The sequence below is a fragment of the Lepisma saccharinum genome, chromosome 30, assembly GCF_977018435.1.
Source record: "Lepisma saccharinum chromosome 30, izLepSacc3.1, whole genome shotgun sequence".
NCBI classification, from domain to species: Eukaryota; Metazoa; Arthropoda; class Insecta; order Zygentoma; family Lepismatidae; genus Lepisma; species Lepisma saccharinum.
The window spans coordinates 34633635-34657798 of record NC_139258.1 but is presented as its reverse complement, the minus strand read 5'-3'; positions in this window follow the sequence as shown (position 1 = coordinate 34657798).

Sequence of the window (24164 nt, the reverse complement as noted above, 5' to 3'; positions counted from 1 at the left end):
ACGTTGCTAGGGAACTTAAAGTTTATTTTCACCCCCAAAATTACTGTAAGTGAATTATACTAGACATTTCGTATTTCAAAATACGAGCGTCAGAATTTATTATAGACGAAAGGTATGAATTTGAGGGGAATGAAGGAAAACAGTTATTATGCAATTACGTTTACTAATGTGAAAATGAAAAAAGACGTAAATGTTGTATTTTCAATTTAGTGTCGCTATTGAATTCGTTCATGCAAAAACATCCAACTAATTATCTTCAAACTGTTATTACTTATTCAGTTTATTATTAAGAAAATAGACAATAATATTTTGAATATTTGTTCCTTATTAGAGCCCATGCACACATGAAGTTACTATCTAAACTTTTCAAATTGGCTAACTCATACACTTGTTCCCCTTCATCCAATACAACATGCAGACAGTTTAAACCATCTATAATATGATTACGCCCACAATGTGGCCGACGGTCACACGTGCGAGCGTACAAGACGTGGCCTAATGGATGTATGTGTGTATGTATGTATGTATGTATGTTTGTTTGTTCCGGCATAACTCTCGAACGACTGGTGTGATTTCAACCAAAAGTGGAACATGTATCACTTGCAATCCCGAAAGAAATACTGTGGGGGAAGACAGCACTGGCACCCCTAGGGGTGGGCGTGGGAGGGGGTTACGTAAAATAATCAAAAAGGAAAGATATTAGTGTGGAGTCCAAAGTTTTCGGGGTCGCTAAGATGAATAGTGACACTCCTAATGCCGTTCTACTCCAAGTTCCACCTATCGGGATGGGGGGTGAGAGGGGGTGAAATTTAAAATTTCAAAAATGACCAAGATTAGTGTCGAATCCATAGTTTTTGGAGTCGCTAAGCTAATTGGTGACATTCACGATGACCAAACGTGGTATACATATGACTTACAATCTGGAAAGAAATACTGTGGGGGTAAGACACCCCTCGTACCCCTAGGGGTGGGGGTGGGAAGGAGGTGACATAAAAATAATCGAAAACGACTGATATTAGTGTGGAATCCATAGTTTTCGGGGTCGAAAAGATGAATAGGGACACTCCCAATGCCGTTCAACTCCAAAACACCCCTGGTACCCTTAGGGGTGGGGGTGGGAAGGGGATGACATGTAAAACGACTGATATTAGTGTGAAATCCACAGTTTTCGGGGTCGGAAAGATGAATAGTGACACTACCAATGCCGTTCAACTTCAAGACACCTCTGGCACCCCTAGGGGTGAGGGTGACAAGGGGGTGACATGTAAAATGACCGATATTAGAGTGGAATCCATAGTTTTCGGGGTCGATAAGATGAATAGTGACACTTCCAATGCCGTTCAATTGATTTATTCTTGCTTTTGGAGGTGGAACTAAAAATGTTGTTCATAAATTGTTGTTAAATTTATATTATAGTGAATTTGTAAAGATATTACTTTGTAATTTGTATACTGTACTTATACTTTTAAATAACTGTAAATAAAATTAGTTACATTTTACGCTATAGTTAGAATTCATTAAACACCCGGGCAACGTCGTGTAATCAGCTAGTAAGAAATAAAGTATAAGGAAATATATTTCTTGACATAGTGCATTTTAGTGGGTGCATAATAGGGATGGTCACAAAATCCGGATTCGATATCCGTTTTAATCCGGATATCCGGACGGATAATTAGGATATCCGAATAGGGTTGTAGTAAATCCGTAGAAAATCAGTGAAGTACGAACACGAACAAATGATGAAACTGTCCGGATAATGCACACATCGAATATCTGGACATTTCATAATCCATGTATCCGGATATCAGAATATATGATATCCGGATATTAGAACTCCGGATAGAAAATTATCCATTTCCGGATAAAATTTTATCCGGATTTGGCCATCCTTAGTGCATAACAAAACCATCAATCTAATTGAAAGAAACTAGCATGATAATAGTACGGTAGGTAGCACGATAAAAGCAGGGGTAGTAAAGGTTCTATGACTATCCTGTCCGTAGCCTCAGTCACAAGGCATCTTTAGCCTTGTGGAAGTTTCCCAAGTACAACAAAGTGCGAAAGAGCGAGGCCGATATTCAGCAGGTCTCACCTCCCCAAAAGACAAAGCTCCTTTTTGTCAAGGCGCCTTCGAATTGCATTTTCAACTTCTACCACCGATAAAGTACGTCGGGAGGGAAAAAGAAATGCTCGAGATGGAAAACGGAAAAAAAAGGCTGCAAGGATCTTTACGTGCTACCAAAGAAAGGGGGAAAAGTTGGTGGAGAATTTCACGGGACGTAGAGAAAAGCCGATCAGATTTCAGAGCATCAAAGAAAGTTGCGACTAAGAAAGAAGACCCAGTTCATCTCGAAAGTTTCGATTCCTGGTTCTTTGTCGCAAGCTCTTACGTGTAGCGTCCCCGGCAGGACAACAACACCTTCCGTACTTATCCTGGCATTGTATTAGCCGACAGATTAACGCTATGTAAGAGCCAAGCAATTCCAAATTTCCTTTTAAGTTGGGGGGAGGATTCGAAGAGATTACCTGAGCACAAAAGTTCTGCCTCTTTCTGTGTCGCATTCTTCTAATGGTTACTTCGGGGGAAATGGTTAACAGAATCCTAAATGGTGCCTAAGAACATAGGGTAATGGCTTATTTGTAGACCTAAAGGAGTATCAGAATTTTAGACAGGAAAGACAGACAAGCTATTTATCCTTATCTCATCTTCGTTATCATCCACTCATCTGCCTTTTAATCCAACCACGGACTGATATCTTACATCCTCTATGGAGTTTTAGAACTTTCGCTTACATATTTAAAATCTCTTAACCCCTTATGCTTGGACAGATCAGAATCTATAAAGAAGCTGATCTCAAATTGTAATTCATTCGAACTTCGGCTAAACTTAGCCTGAATTCGAGAATCGGGTAACGCATCGCAGATTCGAGAATCAGGTAACGAATCCTAGATTCGTGATTCGTATAACGAATCCTGAATTCAAGAATCAGGTAACGAATCCTGAATTCGAGAATCAGGTAACGAATCCTAGATTCGTGTAACGAATCCTGAATTCCAGAATCGAGTAATAATACGAAATTCGAGATTCCGGGAAACAATCCTAAATTCGAAAATCTAGTAACGAATCGTATATTCGTTATTCGCTTAACGAATCTTGAATTCCAGAATTGGGTAACGAATCCTGAATTCGAGAATCGGGTAACGAATCTTGAATACGAGAATCAGATGACGAATCTTCACTTCGACAATTGGGTAACAAATTCTGGATTCACAATTGGTGTAACAAATCTTAGATTCGAGAACAAGGTAACGAATCGTAGATTCGAGAATCGAATTAACGACTCCTGGATTCAAGAATTGAATTAACAACTACTGGATCGAGAATCGAATTATCAACTGTATTTGAAGTTCGAATTAACGATTCCTGGACTCGAGAATCAAATTAACGAAGTCTGGATTCGAGAATCGGATTAACAACTACTAGATCCGAATCCTATCGGATTCAGATTCAGACAGTTGAGGCAGCCTCACTTCCACGTAGTACAGCCTGGACTGCTTTGTGCAGACTAACGAGGCTCTGGCGACTGGCCCTATGGCCAATATAATTCTGTGCGTTGTCCTGTCTTTTGTCCTTGTGTGTGCTGTGTGTCTCTTTACAGCCTCAGCTTTTATCCTAAGTCAGAATGTTTTAAGATTTTAGTTATGCAACGTTACAGCTATGTTATTTGTTATGGTAAGGGACTGGACCCCGTATAACGTGGCGGGTGCAAAATAGCCTTAATGCTGACGCACCCATAATTTTAATTCAATCAATCAGACAGCAGAGGGTTTGGGTAATTCGGATTCGATACCAATTCTTTACCTTTTACACTTCGTGTGTCTTAGAACATGATGTCAGAAGACATGATATCATTTACAAATAGGAAAAGGCTGTCAGAAAGATTCCCTCAATAAAAATGTTTCAATGCTGCAGAAGAACATCTCTCCATTTGAAAGAAAGCTACGGGTAAATGAACGTTTGGCCTCAAAAGGAGCATTAGACCTAGAAACGGCGTCTTACCCTAAGAGTACCACCAATTGGGGAATCAGTCATGATGAAAGGCCGGTGATGAAGAGACGACCTCTAGTTAGCCACGGCAGTGAAGGACCAGCAATAAATTATAGATGTTTCCCGACCTTTAATTGCAAAGAGGCACACGGCTTATCAAGAACAATGAAGAGTGCTCATCTCAATTAAGCAGCCTGCTTTGTGGTCTCGCTCGCAACTTCATCCCGTCGTGACTTTACTTTACCCTGGATGTCAAGTAATTAACGGGAGGACCATTTCGTTCGCTCGGCATCCTCAATGAAGCCTGATTGCTCCACGGTCCAACTGAACCAAAAGGTCTGGAAATCCTGAAAAGATTCTGTTAGGAAAATCTGACGGTCTTTTTCATCTGATGCGAACTGTGTTGCCAAACAGAGGTCTTCCCAACGGGTGGACTTCAGCAGACCGTGAAATAGTCTCAGCCACCGAAATAGTATGATGCAGGATTTTCCACAAGAATTTGTCAGAGCAAGAGTCACAGAGAGAGATGGAAAGAGCAAGCACGATAGTAAGGAAGAAAGAGGTAAAAACGGTAAGGCAGACAGACATAAGGAAACAGAGGAAGAAAGATAGTAGAAGAAAAGAAAAGTAGATAGATGGGAAGAAGATAGAAAGAAAGAAAAATACATAGAAAGATGAGAAGAAGATACAAGGAAAGAAGGAGATAGATAAACAGACAAAGAAATATAAAATGAAAGAATGATATGGAGAAAACAAGGAAGGAATAATGAGAAACAGAGTAAGAAGGACACATGGAACGTTAAAGATAGAGAAACCGTAGAAGAAAGATAGAAAGATACAATGACACAGACAAACAGAGGAAGAAAGGTGAACGCAAAGAAACATACAGAAACAAAGAAAGAATTAAATGGAGAAACAGACGAAGAATAATAGAGGGAAGAATGGGATAGAGGAGCAGAGAAAGAAAGATAGAAGGAAAGGAAGGGAAACAAAGGAATGTAGAAGCAAATAAGAAAAACAAAATAAGGAGAGAGTAACACAGGAACCAAGCAAGAAAGAAAGAGCGAGAGAAGAAAGGAACAAATATAAACAGAGAAAAGAAAGAAATATATGGAAAAAGCGAAACTACTGAAACAGGACCGAACACCAAATATTTCGTCAACCTTTGAGCCGCCCCGAAAGAAATTCTCTAGTGACACCATTGTTGCCAAACCCCTGTCCCTCGTATTACCACTTTAGCAGCAAACAGCATAACAATTTTTAGTACCTTGAAACTCAATGGATAGATCTAGATTTGAGTAATATTGATGTTTAAGCTGTGCATATCCAAATTGAAATTTCTCATCCATTTTGAGATTTCGACGGACTGATCTGCAGTGTTCAAAATTAGAAGTTGCAACGCAAAAGTGTATTTTTTTTATCTTGGCGCCTAATCGAATCTGTTGGGTCGCCATTTTTGGCGACTATACAATTCTGACTCTTTTAAACAATATGGAAATTATGTTGAATTATTGAAGGGTTGAATTAACAAGGGTGGAGCAATGGATCCCTCCACCCCAAATAGACCCAAGTATGAACCGTGGCAATAAGATAAATTTTCTTTCCTGCAAGGAATAATTTTATCACCTCAAAACTATACCCACATTTGTTTCAAATATTTCATATCAGGTTTTCAAATGTAACCTTCGTGCGAAGTGCATGATTTGGTATTTTGAAACGTCATCAATGCAACCTCTGACATTCAATATTTTAAGTATTTGTTATTGATGACAACAAAGAATAATGCATATACGTTTAATGCACAAAAGGTTATAAGACGGGAAATCTACACAATTCAGCCATTCTAACACTAGAGTATTTTTAAACTACTCGTAGCATGGATTTCATTAACTGTTCTCGATAATTTTTATGTAATCATCCAACAAATGTAAATTTAAAACATTTTGTTGTTGAAAAGAAAACAGGTATTAAATGCGTTACAAATAACAATACTGTTAGTTAAGTTATTATAGGTCTTTTCTACTGTTAAGGCGGCAGGTCCTAGCTCTCAAATGTAACCTTCGTGCGAAGTGCATGATTTGGTATTTTGAAACGTCATCAATGCAACCTCTGACATTCAATATTTTAAGTATTTGTTATTGATGACAACAAAGAATAATGCATATACGTTTAATGCACAAAAGGTTACAAGACGGGAAATCTACACAATTCAGCCATTCTAACACTAGAGTATTTTTAAACTACTCGTAGCATGGATTTCATTAACTGTTCTCGATAATTTTTATGTAATCATCCAACAAATGTAAATTTAAAACATTTTGTTGTTGAAAAGAAAACAGGTATTGAATGCGTTACAAATAACAATACTGTTAGTTAAGTTATTATAGGTCTTTTCTACTGTTAAGGCGGCAGGTCCTAGCTCTGGCAAGATAAATGGGGAGCGGGGATTACGCCGCAGACCAACCAGATAACAGCGGTGGCGCCGAGAGTTACGACGCGGCGGGAAGAAGTACTACGTGAACCTCGTTCTACTGGCTGCTGAGTTTCTTATTGTGCTGGATTGGTCCATTCCCCGGTCCCCACTTCCCTTGCCAGCATGAGGATCGGCCGCTGTAACAGCAGAAAAATTTTTTAGTGGTGACCGACTGAAGTTCGCATGCGCGAACAGGACGGGTCCAGTGGCAAAAGAGGGGGACGGTTGCAAGTGGAACGCGGAAATTGCCATCGAGAGGGTTGGTTGTAACAGTCATCACAAATTACAAGCACAAAAAAATCGATCATGTTTCTGCCTACCTTACCTTCGTATTGAAATCATCCACTCGAGTTAGGCAAGTCTTTCGTGGTCGAAGAGTACCAGTTCGTGTACAGTAGTTACGGAATGGGAAAGATTTATGCATTTTTTAACGTTTTTATAGCTGTTGTTAAAAATAATACGAATGCATTTTCATTCAGACAGATATTGAATTTCCAAGTAAAGATATTCTCCTCCATTTTACGCATGTGAATTCAGAAATGGAAAAGAAATCTCCGTGAGAGCAAAAAAAACTTTCATTCGTACATTGTTGTTTTGTCTTTGGTGCTGTTTTATCCCCCCCTTCCCCTTCCTCCGGTCTCAAATAACAAAAGCGTTGAAGGACAATCGCTTGCAGAGTCATCTGTACAAATACTGACATTGGTACGCATCTTAGATACTCGATTTCACAAGCTCAACTGGAAATTGAATACATCGAAACAAATACGAGACACTTGATTACAAATTAACTGGTACCAGGAAAGTTGCTAACGTCACGGCATGTGGGTGTTTTCAACGATGTATGTTGAAAGACAATATCTATTAAAAATTCCTGAAGCGTGAGGGCCACAGATTGAATGATGGAATATGAATCAGGTGTGTAAATAACTTACGTAATAAATTTAATATCAGTAGAAGCAATCCGCGTAGTTCTTCCTTTTTTTTCAAATTTAATTTGACTTTTGTTATTTAGCGTCGCTATTCTGTCACTTTTGTCTAACCACGACGATGAGTGATGATACGAAATTGACGTAGGTCAGGATTCGAACCCGGGGAACCCTAGCGTCGTAGCGCGCTACGCTAACCACTCCGCCACGAAGGTCAGCACCTTTTAACGAGTTTTTCAAATCAGGATATTGTTAAGCTCTTCCTTAAACTACACCGACATCAGTGGCGGAGTGGTTAGCAGAGCGCGCTACGATATCAGGGGTCCCGGGTTCGAATCCCGACCAGGACATGGGTGTTCTTTGTGAGTGTTCCTTCGTCAATTTCTTCATATCATCACTCATACTCATCTTCAAGATTAGCTAAAATAGGCAGAAGAGTGACATAAACCACATAAATCAATCAATCAATTAAATTATGGCACAATTTAGGTTGTTGCTGTAATTTCTGTAAAACTCTTCCTTAAACTATGTGCAATTTCTGTAAAACTCTTCCTTAAACTATGTGCTTACTAGAATGATTCTAGTTCCAGGACTATAGGACGTACCATTTCAGAGGTGCTGATGAATATGTAAAGGTGTGCAAACCTGTCACGATGGAAACATGCCGTGACATTTACACCAAACATGATTATAAATATGTTATCACTTTTGAACTGTAAATACATAGGCGAAATTATGCATTAAATACTAAATATTTTAAAAATGTTTGGTGGCAAAGCATGGTATGGATGCTCTTCGTCAGTATTCATGAAATCCATCTACACATCGCAATTAGCCGAAAAGATGCAGAGAATCGGCGTATAGCAAATACACAAACAAGTAGTAGTAATACGTAGTAGTGAGATAATGTTTAGCGTTCCAATCTTTGGTGCGAGAAGTCCCGGGTTTAATCACAGTGAGGGATGCAGGCCTTCAAAGGTATGCAACACGAAGCTTAGTTTTTAGTGCTAATATTAACAGCATAGGTCGCCAGCGTGTTGGTGGTCGACTAGCAATTTCAGGGCAGAAGGTTTCGCGTTCAAGTCCTGGTCTCGCCTTCGTTCGATTTCATCTACTCGTCCTCATCGCAACCAAAAAAGTAGCCTAGATAAACGGAAAAGTGACATGAACACAGATCTACTCTCCGTCCACCGTAAGTGTGAAGTTAGTGTAAACAAAACCTCGTGACTTGAGAATTGTTACTTGCATGTTGGTTACTTCCTTCCAGTAGCTTATTTAAGTTGTAATGACTTCATACACGAAGAATACGCGTAAAATGCCTTCCGAATCAACAAATGTAATTTGTAGCAAGTCACATGCGTTTGTTTACAATGACTATCATCATTTAAAAATTCGCTACAAGTTCGCTACTCTTCTTTTTTTCTAGCATATCTCTACGATGATTACTTTAGTTTTTCCTCTTCTCTACCGAATAAAGCAAAATAAAAAAAAAACTGAAACATCTGCAATTGGCAAAGTACTTGCTTGCAGTCAAAATTTGACAATTTAATTAGAAGGTAGGTCAGGTGTGGTTTTCAAAACCTTGCAAAAAAAAAATCGCTTCTCACTAGGAAAATAATGCCTTCTCTCTATATCTCTCTGACACTGTATTCAAAACTGTGCAAATGAACTACTCGGCCGTGAGTTTCTAAAGGACCTATAAAAATAAATTTCCCGAGGGAATATTCCTTCCAATTCTCTTGCCTGCTGAAATTCGTGTCAATATAAAAGAAGAAAGACAGAATTATTGGAAGAGTTTTTGTCAGGTAAACTCTTTACTGCAACGAAAATAGTTGGAAATTTTGTGCTGTATTCCTGAAAACAGTCCTCATTACCGGATTACAATGTGTAACAAAAACAATTGTTCCTGAGTAGTAGGTGTTATTTCCTAGTTGATCATGTACATTGAATCTCACACCCTTGAAACTTATTACAAACGTTTCAAACATTTGAACAGTTTGAACGTTCATGTCAACGAAAGTACCTTCCATTTTGTGCACTAATGATCACGCGCTATTGGGAGCTGATACTTAAGTTCTCTCTTGAAAACTGTAACCCACAAATACGGATAAAATGTATGAGGGTGGATCAAACGAAAACGGAACAGTGGATGTATGGGGTCATATTTATGAATGTGTATGGCGACAAACCTGTGTAGAGGTAGAGCGGAGGGAAGTAAGGAAGGAAACCCCTACTGCATAATGGACTCGTCCTAGATAGTCGTGCGTGAGAACTTGATATGCATAGGCGGTCGGGCAGCAGTATCGTCCGAGCAGCAATCAAGCCCAAACGGCCCAGCCTGTTGTCCTCTGGAGTGGTTTTGCTGCATGACAACGCGTGGCTACACACGTCAGCTGTTACAAAGAACACGTTGGCGACGTTTGGGTGGACAGTGTTGAAACACCCACCGTATATGCCTGATCTATCGCCATGCGACTTCCATATCTTTGGTCCGTTGAAAAAGGCATTGAAGGGTCGGCGCTTCCACTCGGACAATGAAGTCATGGAAAATGTTCGCAACTGGTTCCGATCTCAGCCAAAAGAGTTCTACGAGCAGGGTATTCACCGCTTGGCGAAACAGCGGGACAAGTGATTGTGTCGGGTTCGAATCCCGGTCGGGCTTGGTTGTTTGTGAATGTCCATTCACCAATTTCATCATTCATCCCCATCTTCGCAAATTAGCCAAGAGGCACAAAACGCGAAGTAAAATAAACTAAATCAAATCAAAAAAAAAAAAGTGATTGTGTAACTTTGGAGATTACTTTTGAAATAAACCTTGTTGATTTCATTCTGTGGCCCCTGTTCCGTTTCCATTTGATCCACCCTAATGGATATTGAAGCTTTTCAGTTAGACTGCTCTTGTTCTTCCGAAAATAACTCTAACCCTGTAACACAGGAAAGGAACATCCGCATTATGATTACGCAACACCAATTGAAAGCATGCATCTTGCAAAAACATTTCCTTTCTCTGTATTAATTTATCTTTTCTTCTTATCAATCTCTCCTTCCCTCTCTATGTTTTCCTCTTCGTCTCTCTTTCCTTGTTTCTCCACCTCTTCCGTTCATGCGCTAATTCTCAATCCTTCTATATTTATTTCCCTTCCTTCATCTCTTTGTTTCCTTCGGCTTTCATTTTTCTTCCTTTCTCTCTTTCCTTGTTATATTTCTATTCCATATTTCTCTGTTTATATCTTTCTTCAATCTCTCTCTCTCTTTCTCTCTCGACTGGCGTGTATTTGAACATGATAACAAGGACATGCTAGTGAACAAACACACTAACTACACTTCCTTATTTAATATACAGGGTGAGCCTAAAAGAAATAGGCAGTTTCAAATATTTACAGAAATAAGAGTTTTAATAACATGTCTGTAATACTTGGTTGGACGAGTATGTCCTGAAGTTTACACGGCTAATTTACAAATGTTCTCTGTGTGACCCTTTTGTAACACGATGGTATCAATGCGATAGTCCGGTTCTCCTCAAACACGTCTCAGCATGTACACAGACAACAAGTTTCCTCAAATTTCTTGCTCCAATCGTATATGGATTGCATTGTTGGTGGTTCATTACTATAGCGTGTTCTAAAACGTCGATGTACGACAGTACCTGAACACGTTGACATAAGTCAAGCACACAGAAACTTTTTCTACTTATATACCGGCCACATTGCTCGACTGACGTCAAAGGCGCTCACATGATGCTGACGTCACGAAAACAAACTGAAAGTGAAGATCGTAAACTTCTGTATAAAACAGTACTAAATGCTTTCTGATGAAACAAACAGTTCTCGATTTATAAATAGTTTAATCTATTTCTTTTAGGCTCGCCATGTATTTCTGTTCTGTTCCTGGGCGTTTATTTATCTATTTTATTCTCTTTCTCCCTGCCCTCTCTCTCTCTCTCTCTCTCTCTCTCTCTCTCTCTCTCTCTCTCTCTCTATGTTATCTTTTCCTTCCTTTTGTTTCTCTATCCTTCTCATCTTCCGTTTTTGCACTAATTTATATCTTTTCTATGTTTTTTCGCTTCTTTTCTCCCACTGCCTCATTTCTAGCCTTTTTCTTTTATTCTCTGTTTATTTCTCACTGAAGGAAGAAAAACACACTTATGCCCTGGGAGTATCGTTCATACTCATTCCCTATCACTCGTTTACAGTCTGTAAGGATAGTTCAGAGGCATGTTAACACTATCTTATCTCCGAATTTCTGGACATACAGCTTATCTCAGAGCACATTTACCTTACGCGTCGGAAAAGCGATCCATGACGAAGGAAAACAAGAATCTAACGACAAAATTAACTGCCCGATTTAATTTTCTTTTGTGTAAGTGCTGCCGTCTCCTGTGGATCGAAAGAACTTCGGAAACAAAAGGACCACAGTGGCGACCGGCACGGATATCCGATGTTATCGGCCCTTCCGTTCAATTAACCATGGTACAAAGGTAGCTTTGCACGGAAGGAGATGGTATTCTGCGTAATCGTCGTGTGCTGGGAATATAACGGTGCTTAGAAGGTCTCGGGCGTGTGAAAAACGTGGCCCTATGTTCCCAACCGTGCGGCATAATACAAACAAAAGGAGATAAAGCCCAGTTCGCAGCGAGATGCGAGCGATAACGGCCAGTGTTCCCATAACGAGAAAGCGAAATTTCCCTTTTCAAGGTGCAAAATTTCCCCCTTTCATAAAAACTTTCCCATAATCATCCAAAAATTTCCTTTCTCCTGAAAATTGAATTGTTCATACACCCATAGTAGTAGCAGTAGCAGTGGAATGATTACTATATCCATTGTGTCAGAAAACCTTCATTCACAGAAATATTAGATCTGATTCAAAGGATGAACTATGGAAGAAATTGTAGATATGAAGATGTTTGAGATTTTGTTTTAAGCCCACTTTATGCTAATCAAGGGTTCCTGGGTTCGATACCCGGTGGAAGCACATTGTGGTTCGGGTCCAACTTTAAACTGTAGGACCAGTCCCGATTAGCCTTACTGTGCGCAAAGTGCACCTAAAACACCTATTCAATCAATCAAACAAAAACCCACGTTTTGAATCTTTAATTTTAAGTAGCTTTTCTTCCACTTTTCGATAACTGCGACGGTGACGATGAGCCATGATTAGAAGAAATTGAGCATCCATGCCCAGGCCGGGACTCGAATCAGGATCTTCGTTGGCGAGATCGAAATTCAACCACTTAACGCGATCGAGACCGAACTGGCTTGAAGATTATAACCCAAAATGGCAAACGTGACGAAAAATATGCAAAATATGAAAGATTCATAAATATTATGATGATACTTGCTGAGTTATCACAAGGGTTTCAAGAGTCAGATGATTTGGGCTTGCTCCCAATCTAGATTTAAATTTTTAATTATGATTACTTTTAGGGTGGATAAATTACGCGGAGAAAAAATATGAACTTTGGTAAATATGCGATAACGCCCGGACGGATTTCTTCAAATTTACAGGAGAAAGTACTTACTGAAATGAGTTTCTTTAGCATTCTGGACGTTCTTGGAGGTATTTTCTTTCATGCGAAACTAAAAACTTCGTATTTGAATGCTGCCGAACAAGAATTAATCACTTTTTACGTAAGAAACTTGCATTGCCTGCCATATATGCCGCTGTTTCCATAGTGTGCGTGCAGATGGCGAGAGCGTCGAAAGTCACACGGCCTCGTCAGTGTTTCCAAACGTGCATTTTTTTAATGATATTTTTTTTTCTTTTTTTTTAACTATGCTTACCTAACCTAACCTAACCTTGCCAGAAATGGTTTTTGGGGCTATCGTGAATGGTTTTTGGGGCTAACGTGAATGGTTTTTGGGGCTATCCGGCAATGGTTTGTGGGGCTATCGTGAATGGTTTTTTGGGGCTATCCGTCAGTAGTTTGTGATGACATAATGAACACGAAAGTAGACATTTTTCGGTTAAGAAGATTGAAACACTGCATACCCACTCCAAAACGACAAAACACAAGCACGGCGCGATGATCCATGACGAGTGCATGCCATATTGTCTGTTACCCGAGCGGAATAAGGAAGACAAATAATCACTCGTAATATGAAAAGTTGACACTATTTTATGGAAAAAGGCATAACTTCACCTTAAAGAATGTTCCGCAATGCAGAAAAGGTAAGACCCAGTGGTAAAATTAAGGAAATATATGAGTTAAAGGTGTCCGGGCGTTATCGCATATTTACCTGAACTTTTTTCACACTATAATGACCTTAATATGCGAATTTGAGAATATTCTCAAATCCTCTTGAAATTTTTATATTTTCAAGATATACATTTTCCATCTTTTCGCACCAACAAAAAAATCTGAATTTCCCTGCGACGAGAAAACATTACCTTCATGTTGCAACACTGATAACGGCGATATTAGCTTCGGGAAATGGCTCGCGAGGTCAGGAGAAGCTTCGAGCGACCTTCCCACTCTCTCTGCTACGCACCCCGACCTACCTCAAGGCTGCAGTAAAAATAACGTCAAGTCCCTCGAGAAAACACCTCATTTTGAGCGGGAAAGCAAACACGGAATAGCTCTGGGTCAATCGATTCAATGCGGCAAGTCGTGTGAGGATGAGTTCTATGTCTAATTCTCTTCCTTTACGTCCGTTTAGGTTAGTGGCTACATCGAGGATGACGCAAGAACAAAGTTAATGAAAGCACACACAAGTCACTTCAATTGGCGAGGTATCGTGTGGAAGATATGAGCAGGGAATCATAACGGACTGTGACGGTGCGGACACGCAACTTGCATCAAGCAAGTAGGTAGGGTTGCATAATGCGAGCTAGCATGGTTAAGGCTCGGGGGATGAAAGCACGACCCGCTGAGAATGGAAGACAAACATATTCATGCGTGTAAGAGGAATGATGAAAATACATTCTCGTCCTACGGGATAAATGATTGGATAGATTAGGGAGGGGTTGGGGAAGGTGGGTCTGTTCCTTGAGAAAATGAGGCAGAAACGAAATGCCGCATGGTGTGACGTGCCTGGTACATCTACACTGAGCATTCTCAAAAGGTATTCTTAATAAGAACATTGATGTATCATTAATCAAGGCATGTTCAAACATTATTGCCATTGTCATTAGAGCCGACATCCATGGCGTAGTGGTTAGGGGTTCCGGGTTCGAATTCCGGCCTGAGTGTGGGTGTTCCTTGTGAGCGTTCTTTTATAGGCTTTATCATATCATCACTCATCGTTGCGATTAGCCAAAGGTGGCAGCAAAGGAACATTGAATAACGAAAATGCAATCAAAAATATTGGCTTTACTATCGTGTACAGCTTTCCTGAAAACACCCAAATGTCAACGTCACGTAGGACGGCTTTGACTGCATTTTGCAGACTAAAGAGGCTTTGTCGTATCGACTCATAGCGAGTTAATTCTCTGGAAGGGGGGGGGGGTTTATGTTGTGTTCTGCCCTCTGCCCATGTGTGTCTGTGATTGTGCTTTCATCAATTCCATCGTATCACCATTCATCCACATTTCCACGATTAGCCAGAAGTTGACTCGCTAAAATAGTAAAACTTGGAAAGTAATGGTTCGACTTAGAATTCTGATGGTTGCGCAGGTTTTTTGCACGTTTAATATACGCACAGAGCGTTGCCTACAACACCAACCAACTTTCACAGCGTGTGGAGGATATCAAGATGGCAACTTTTCTAGTAAAGGTTTGCTTGTTGACGATCTCGAGACACTCATGTTTCATCCTGTATGTAGCTGTACAACATAGGTTCACATATGTTACTGGCACACGTAGCACGTTACACTAATCACTCTGCCATAGAGAACGGTCTGTATAATAGTGTTTACACTTATCAATTGACTTTATTGTAAAAAAAAAAAAGTTACAGTATTTGAAGATAGTCTCGGCTTCACTGTTTACTCCGTTTCTCCTTCGATTTAATGGCTTCAGCTTGCCGATCCATCACCAAAGTGTATGTGTGACACGAATCGAATTTCAAGCTGCTTCTCCTCGTATCTCAACCCCAATGCTTGTTGCCAAGGGTTACAGCCTCCTCAATGTAATGTGACACGGAGCGACTCATCGCAATCTGAATGTATTTCGTGCCAGACATCAATTTTTCAAGAAGGGCGACAACAGCTAGTTCCCATCAGACGTCTAGCGTGCCCTTATTTGCTTGGCGTGAAAGGAACACTTCGAAAATCGCCTACGAAAAGTCTCAGAACGTCTTCCCAATAATAGTCCCCTCCGCATGTGCGTTGGCAATACTACACGGCTCAAGAAAAGTATTGCCATGACGTAAGAAGAAAACGTGGTGGCTGAAAAATCTTGTGGGATTAGGCTTTTGTGCTTCCAAGCCCCGCTTCCGTGTTTAAATCTGACTTAATGAACAAAATTGCTGTTGGAATACACTAGGATGGCCATGGGATGCCAGAGAAATTTCCTCAATGACAGAATATCATCGTTAGAAGTTTCCAGGCACCCTCCACAAGACCAGTGTCCTTACAAAGATTTAGCGTCCTATAGCACACAAAGAATTGTTACGTGCGAGAAGACGTGACAGCAAATGTTGTTCATACTATTTAATAGGTAATACTTTATATTACTTATCGGTGACGCATGTGGGCTGCAGATTCGGGAACCATCTGCAGGTAGATCCAGCGTTTCTCCCCTCTATTGCAGCTCCAGAACTTTTAAACTGTCAAGTGAAAGTGCTGAAGAAAGAAGACTTAGATACCCCATAGCAGTTGTCATCTTCCCCTTCCCTGGGTGGATGAGTATTAACTTGTGAGTGTAGTAATAACTTTCTACTTCAGGATAGGAAGATTCTCATCACTTCTCTTCGGTTTGCCGGATGAGTAGATGCTACTAACACCAGCTTTATCATCAGGCTTGAAGTGCTTTACCTGATGTGAAATATTTCATACACATTTCTAATGTTGGAACTACCCACACCACATTAAACACCAAACACATGATTGAATGAAAAATGTAAGGTGGTTAGAAAGATCTGCTAACCCCAAGCTAAATCTTACATTGGTTCGCATGCCGCTATCTAACTGCTACTAAAATCTCTGAAATTATATTAGGAGTCTCTGAAATAACACAGTTCTAGCCAGTGAAGCTGTAACAGATTGGTGAATGGTGCACATGAAGCACGTCATGTACGGTGGTATCTTTTATGTCGTGAATATTCCTGCAATATACCTAATGGTGTATATACCGTTAATGAAATCGGTGCTATTTCCCAATGTCGAGAAGCGTTAATTTACAAGGTAAACTACAAGTAGTGAGGAGGTGGCGAAAGGTTCTCTCCTCTTCTTAGAGGTGGAGCCATTCAAAGTGAACACAATGAAGCAACCTGGAAGCTTGGTGGAACAATGGAAACATTTGGTCATAAAGCTTTGTTGCACTTGTCTGAGAAAAACAAGAAATATGTATCCAATACGTAAATGATTCGCATAAATTGTACATCGTACAGTTAGATTATGTATGCATGTGCAAATTTACAGATTATATTTTGCGCGGTGTTCGCCATCAACATCTAAATGTTATTGTTCCGAGCAAATTGATGAAATGTGCATTTGGATTTTAATTACGTACTTTGTATCGCTGTTCTGCCACATTTGGCTAATCGCGACAATATGGATGACAGACGGTCAGTTGAAATTGATAAAGAGACACTCACGAAGGAACATTCACGCCAGGTCAAGACTCGAACCCAGAACCGTGGCTCGTAATTTCACAGCTCCAGGAGCACGCAGCGCAAGGTTTGAACATTATACGTGGTTCTATTTACACATTAGTTTCCCTATACGTAGGCAACATAGCTTTGTATCAAAAATACACCATAATCGAGTTTTTAGTAAAACTAGAAGTAAAATTCATTGAATGAATCCGACATTTTGCAAAAATTACGAATGGACTCCGAATCAACATTTTATCGCCTTTTACAGATTTTTAGACCTCGGAAAACAATTATTTTCACTCAAAATTAGACTTTTCAGGACAACGGTCAAAACATAAATCCGACTTATTGTGTAAAACCATCATTTTGAAAAACCTGTCTCAAAATAATGTCGTACCCAAAGCAAGATGTCTACGGAAGAGTCTCTGTTACTTTAATGGGTTTGATATGTGATTCTGCATTATTGTGGCACAGGCTGAACCTGAACTATAAAATGCAACTCTCTAGATACTTAAGTCACATATATAAGTAGAGAAAATAATTTTGGTTGCAAATATCCTGTATCAAGTAAAATTTAGTTTATTTAGCACAATTTCACCAAACAATATTCTTGTACGAGTCAATTTTATCTGACATGGTCTCTTTACATGATTTTTAGCCGACAGGTGCACAAATAAAGCCAAAAGAACACAGTATTTAAATGTTGAAAAATATTGATACTCTATCTTATCGTATATAAAAATGGATGTATGTATATATGTTTGTTGCGGCATAACTCTCGAACGCCTAGAGCAATTTCAACCAAACTTGGTACACATATCACTTTCAATCTCGAAAGAAATACTGTCGGGGTAAAACACCCCATGGCACCCCTATAGGTGGGGAGTGGGAAGGGGACACAAAACAGTATTCTGTTGCGTGGCATTTTCGTGTGTCATATCCTGCAAGTTATGCTTCCCGCTACACAGCACGGCGAATTTGGCTGCCTACACATAAGGTGCAAAATTGCTATACTGGAGAAATTTCAACCAAACCTGGTATACATATCACTTACAATATGGAAAGAAATACTGTGCGGTAAGACACACCTGGCACCCCTAGGGGTGGGGGCGGGAAGGGGGTGACATGTAAAAATAAACGAAAACGAACGATATTAGTGTCGAATGCATAGTTTTCGGTGTCGCTAAGATGAAAGTGACACTCCCAATGCCGCTCAACTCCAAGACACCACTGGCACCCCTAAAGGCGGAGGTGGAAAGGGGTTGACATGTAAAAATAAACGAAAACGACCGATATTAGTGTGGAACCCATGGTTTTCGGGGTCGCTAAGATGAATAGTGTCACTCCCAATGCCGTTCAACTCCAAGTTCATTTTACACTATAGTAGAATCCATTACTTTCCTGTCTAATAGCTGAGTGGGATAAATAAATACGCGGGCAACGCCGGGTAATCTGCTAGATATACTATAAAACTAGAAGTTTATAGTATTTCTAAGATGGTTGTTGGTTGGTGTCTGTTCTAATGTTCATAAAATGCTCGTTGCCAGCGCGACAAGCCGTGTCACTAAGATACGAAAGCTTGCATTTATTTCTGACAAGTGTTGCTTGTCGTTTGTTACATCAGTCTGAAACATCTCTTAGAGTTGCTGATTTGTCGATATTTGTCTTAGCTGATTAATGCTCTAAAAAAATCGAAATGATTGTCGTAAAATGGGGTGATGGGAGAATGGGAAGGGTGCTAATGAACTTAAAATCGCAGTTACCAGAACCTATTCCGCACCGTTGAGAAAAGGCAAAATACTTTCGATTGATCTACATCCATCAGCCAAGCTGCCCGAACTGAAATAAAAGAAAATTACATTTGTTTTTATGCGCTTGCCGATTCAATGGAAGACGAAAGCCGGCAGCTACGTAATAAAGAAAAAAAGCGAGTTTCCTCGAGAGTGGAAATTTAAATATGAAGAGGTAATAATTTGGATGCGAGGAAATTCCGACGCGAAATTCATTTGCACGTTAATTGCTTGTTAAAGAAAGTTGGTTTCCTGCGGATTCGAAACAAGACGAAGGCAGAGAGAAAAAAAAGCGAGGAGAAAAATGAGATGAAAAAGGAGAGTGCTATGCTCGAGTCCATTAGCAGATGCTGCGCTGTTCGAAGTCGCCCTCTGTGGTTCAACAGATGTGCGTAACGACCTGAGCGAAGAGGCAAGGGTTCGATGCGAGTTCATCTAAGCGTAAAATCAAAGGCATTCTTTATATCGAGCACCATTTAACACAATTCGCATTCTCTGTTACATCCATTCGTGTGTTTCATAACCAGGGGCGTCGCTATCGGGTGTGCAAAGAGGCTCTTGCCCACCTTACTGTTCACCCGAACAGAAATCTTCAGATTCATAATAATAGAGCAAGACTCACAGGCACACAAACGCATAAAAAGTTAAAGAAAGGGAGAAATAATAATAATAATAATAATAATACCTTTATTTGTTAAGCAGGGAAGGTTCAGCCTGGAGCTGTACTGCCACTTAACCTTAATCAATGTGATAGTGATTATTGAGACACCCTGTATGCAATATCTATTTATGTGACATTAGATGTTTTCTTTCAAAAAATGCTATGATGTCATAAAGATGTATATCTTTAGTGCAAATTTGTGTGTTTACATAACCTTAACTGCTTTGTGCCGAATTGTGTGTAATTGCTAAATTTTACATTTCGGAACCCATATCCCTGTTGACGAACGTGGAAAAAGTGCCGATTTCATCAAGATTCTGTTCAGTGATGAAGCGACCTTCCACACATGTGGAAAGGTTAATCGACACTATTGTCGCATTAAGAAAGACGATAACATCAATATATTTTCTTGAAGGGTAACGGGACATACCGAAAGTAAATGCTTGGTCGCCATGTGCAGCAGTAATTCTTTGCGGCATATACTTTGAAAAAATACATTTTTCATGTAGTAATTTTAATTACTTTTCAAAATACATAGTGACAGTTGAGACACCCTGTATAATAAGATGCATATAGAGCTGTAACTTACACATACTACCTGCAAAAAAACACACAAACTATTTACATAGAAATGCAGAAGATAATAATAATAAAATTTCACACAAGTTCAAGATTTATCCGATCATCACTTGTCAACATCATTGCGATTAGCTCAAAGAGGTGGAAGCGTGACTGTAACCGATTTGAATCTCAGCAATCACGAGCAGGTGACTTCAAAACCCCCGGAAGAACTTCTGCATCGCATCTTGAAACTCCAACACGCGCCCAAATTCCTAGAAGTCAGCACGTCGAAACTGCAATGCAAGAAACGAGAGAAAGAAACAGAAGAAAAAAAAAAAGTCTAGCTCCCTCGTATCCTATTTCTCATCATTAGCCCCCATCGATAACTGGATGTCACATCTCGCTGCGGTGAACTACGCTGGAAACTTTCTTTGCCACCCCTTGCAATTGGAAACTTTCAAACACAATCGCACACGTAGAACAAAGAAGTTCGGCGTCGAGTTTGTGGTTATCAACTTCCAGCGGAAAGAAAAGTACAAAAAAGAGACCACTTGGGGAAGAAATGGAGAGCCAGCAGTCTCCCGACTCCTCCCTCTCCAATAACAACCCTCCCAACCGGGGTGTATGATTGATAACGTCTTCATTGGCATCTGTATTATAGTTCCGTGGGCCTCGAGTTCTTGCGCCGGTTGATATATTAACACTTCAACCGATTGAAGAACGCTTCTTTATGATCTTCCAATTTTTCTCTCCTTCCTTAACGATCTTCCTCCACTGTTCCTCGTGTCTCCTCCTCCGATCAGTACACTAAATCCAATCCTTTATCTCGCTGTTATCTTCTTCAACGTACTCTTACCAAAGTTTGTCTCCTGTGATCAATAGGTACCATTCGGGAACGATGCTGTGGGTCAGTGACTAAGATAAGAGAAGTTTCAAATTCTTTACGAGCCCAATTATGCTCGAACGATTTCCCCACGCAGGGACATGGAATTCGATTCGAGCTGCTACGCTTGATCCTCATTACTGGTAGAAATCCATAGAAAATCTACACGTGTAAGTCAGTATTTGTTACACGGTATCTTTAAGTAAGTATTTGTTACATAAAACAGGGCAGCTTCTGCTATGAAGATTTACAACGGTAGAATTCCACTTGGATCGTTGTACTTCTCGTATCCAATCACCTAACAGCGCGGACAGTCGCCACCGTCAACCTTTTCTGACTGGTTGATAGGGAACATTCTATTTGGCTTCTAAGCAGTGGCACAGGAATATTTTGGACTGGTTGGGGGGGGGAAGAGGTACAAAGTTCAATCTCCAAACAAGTACTACTAGAAATGTTTAACACCGTTGACGGAACTTGTAAACAGTTTCATGCGAATTGGCCATGTAGCGGACTGATTCTAGGATACTAAAATATTCGCTCGTATATCTATCTATCTATCTCTCTATCTATCTCTCTCTCTCTATCTATCTATCTATCTATCTTCTCTCTCTCTCTATCTATCTATCTATCTCTCTCTGTGTATGTCAGTGTGTGTGTAAAAACATAGGCCATTCCATTTTAGAACAGGCCACATAATTGTAAATTTTTTAATTAAATTTTGCTAACATTGTACTGAAAATAAAATAGGCAATATTCACACACATTTTTTTTTCTCCTTTTTCAAGGGGTGTAAGGGGATAAGCTTCGCTGAAGGCTCCCAAAAATCAACCTCTCTCCCACGTAGTACATTTCACACGATTGATTTGTTTTATTTTACTTCGCTTTTTGTGTCACTTTTGGCTAATTTGTAAAGATGGGGATGAGTGCCATGATGAAACTGATGAATGGGCACTCACAAATTCGATTCGAACCCGGGACCGCTGGCGTCGTAGCGCGATGTGCTAACCACTCCGCCACGGGGGCCGGCTACATTTCATACCAATATGTTCACTTCTCACAACCTTATATCACATTTAAAACAAAGAACTAAGGGTACAAAGCAGTGATGCCCCCAGAAAAAAATAGTATAGAGGGAGTAGAGGGGAGTGGAATTTTTTCTGGGGTGTCCCATTTAATATACAGGTAATATAAATATAAAATTGAATATTTGGGCTAGGAGGGACTTCATTTATTTATTTAATATTTCTTGTTTGCTCCGGTAGTGGACCGGTCGACAGGGTATTCACCCCCTTCCTTCCCCCACCCCCCAATGAACCCCGCTGTTCAATTTATGTGGTACAGTCGTCAAAAGTGCTTACCTTCAGAAATGTATTACGCGATATTACATTCAGTGGCAGTGCTGCTGTAAGGTGCAAGTTTGGGCTCCGGCTACGGGACGCGCGCAGGTTCGATTCTCCTGGGAGAACCGTAACAACTTTTCTATCGAGATTTCTGTCTGTGTATGGGACCGGTGGGCACCCACAATCATGAGGAAATTGGGGAGCTACGAATGAGTAGCGTAACCCGGTCTTGAAAACCTACAACGAGTGGGGGTTCGTCGTGCTGACCACACGTCACCCTGGTAGGATGATATTCTACCTCTGGTGGGAGTGAGGTCCAGTCGATAGGTAAGCCCTGGCCCTCACGGGTTGTTATGTTATATTACATCTAATTATTTCAGCATTTCGAAGCATACAGTTCCATTATTCATAAACACTTAGTTAATTTAGTCTGCATAGAATTGCCAAACAATTATTTTCAAACTGCTTCAATTGTTTAACACCGTTTACGGAGATTGTCAACAGTATCATGGGATGTGGCCACGTAGCGGACTGATACATTCGTTCGCATCAATTAGAGAAATTCGTAAACCACAATAGAGAGCAGTTACCACAAGCCATGTCCACACAGTGAATGATGCATGATCCTGTAGCGGGAGAGGACGAGCCTACACGAGACGGGAAACAACGCTGTAGGAGGTTTCTGACCAGTACGGCTCGGAAGTTGATAAACAATCTTCTTTCTGGGCCTTGAAGACAATGCTAAACCTGATAGTAGTCCATTTCACTTCAGCTAGGACCAGAAAACATTGACATTATTTTGAATTTTTTTATTAATGTATTTATTTATTGCATTTCCGGCCTCTTTTGGCTTGTAGGCCATTTTTCAGTAATTTCTGCAGGGTTTGTTGCATTTTTAAATCATTTTTGAGATCTCCTTTTGCTTCTTCCCTGTTATTTCGTGAATTTTAAATGCATTTGCTGCATAACGTACACATTTAAATTTCCAAGCAAGTACAACTAGTCTAAAATATGGCCAATGCAAGAGTAGAATATTACTTTCCACTTATATCTTCGTAATGGATTATATAATTAATTGATGATGAACTGATGAAATAGAACTGAAAAACAAACAATTAACACAGCTGTACCTTGTCGAGGATTCGAACATGGATTCGTAGTGCATTAAGGGCCAATCCACGACAAAATGATCCTAACACTCAAAAAGTAAAATACTATTTAAACAGCATTAGACTTAAACTTTAGCTTAGTGTGGGACACTAAATAGTTACTAATGTGATATTTACATGTCCTTCAATGGCTTTAAGAATTCAGATTAACAAAGAGAAGTGGAAAATGTGATAAAGGTTGTCTTTTTACATTAAGAATTGAGTATATAAGCAATGCTCAATAAATTTGTAATTTTCACAAATAAATTTGGTTATTATTAAAATATATGAGTTGAGGAGGTTCTTCTCCCCTTTCATATTGTTCAGTTAAAGTATTAGGTGAGTAATATGGTTATTAAATGGAGTTAATTAATGAGATGTTCACATAGGTCACACCCGGAACTTTTTCTAAAAATTAATAACAGTAAAAATAAAAATGTTTTCACTGGAATAAAAGACATGAGATGAAAGGTGGCAATCTACATTTCCTCCCCCACCCCAAAAAAATTGATGGATAAAAGAGTTGTAAAAATACACAGAGTTTTCAAGTTTTGTGGTGGTAGGTGAAGCTTTTACCGCCGTGAGAGCCACACCCGGAACTCCAGTTATTCTTGAATTGCCCAAAAACAACGTTGTTCACAG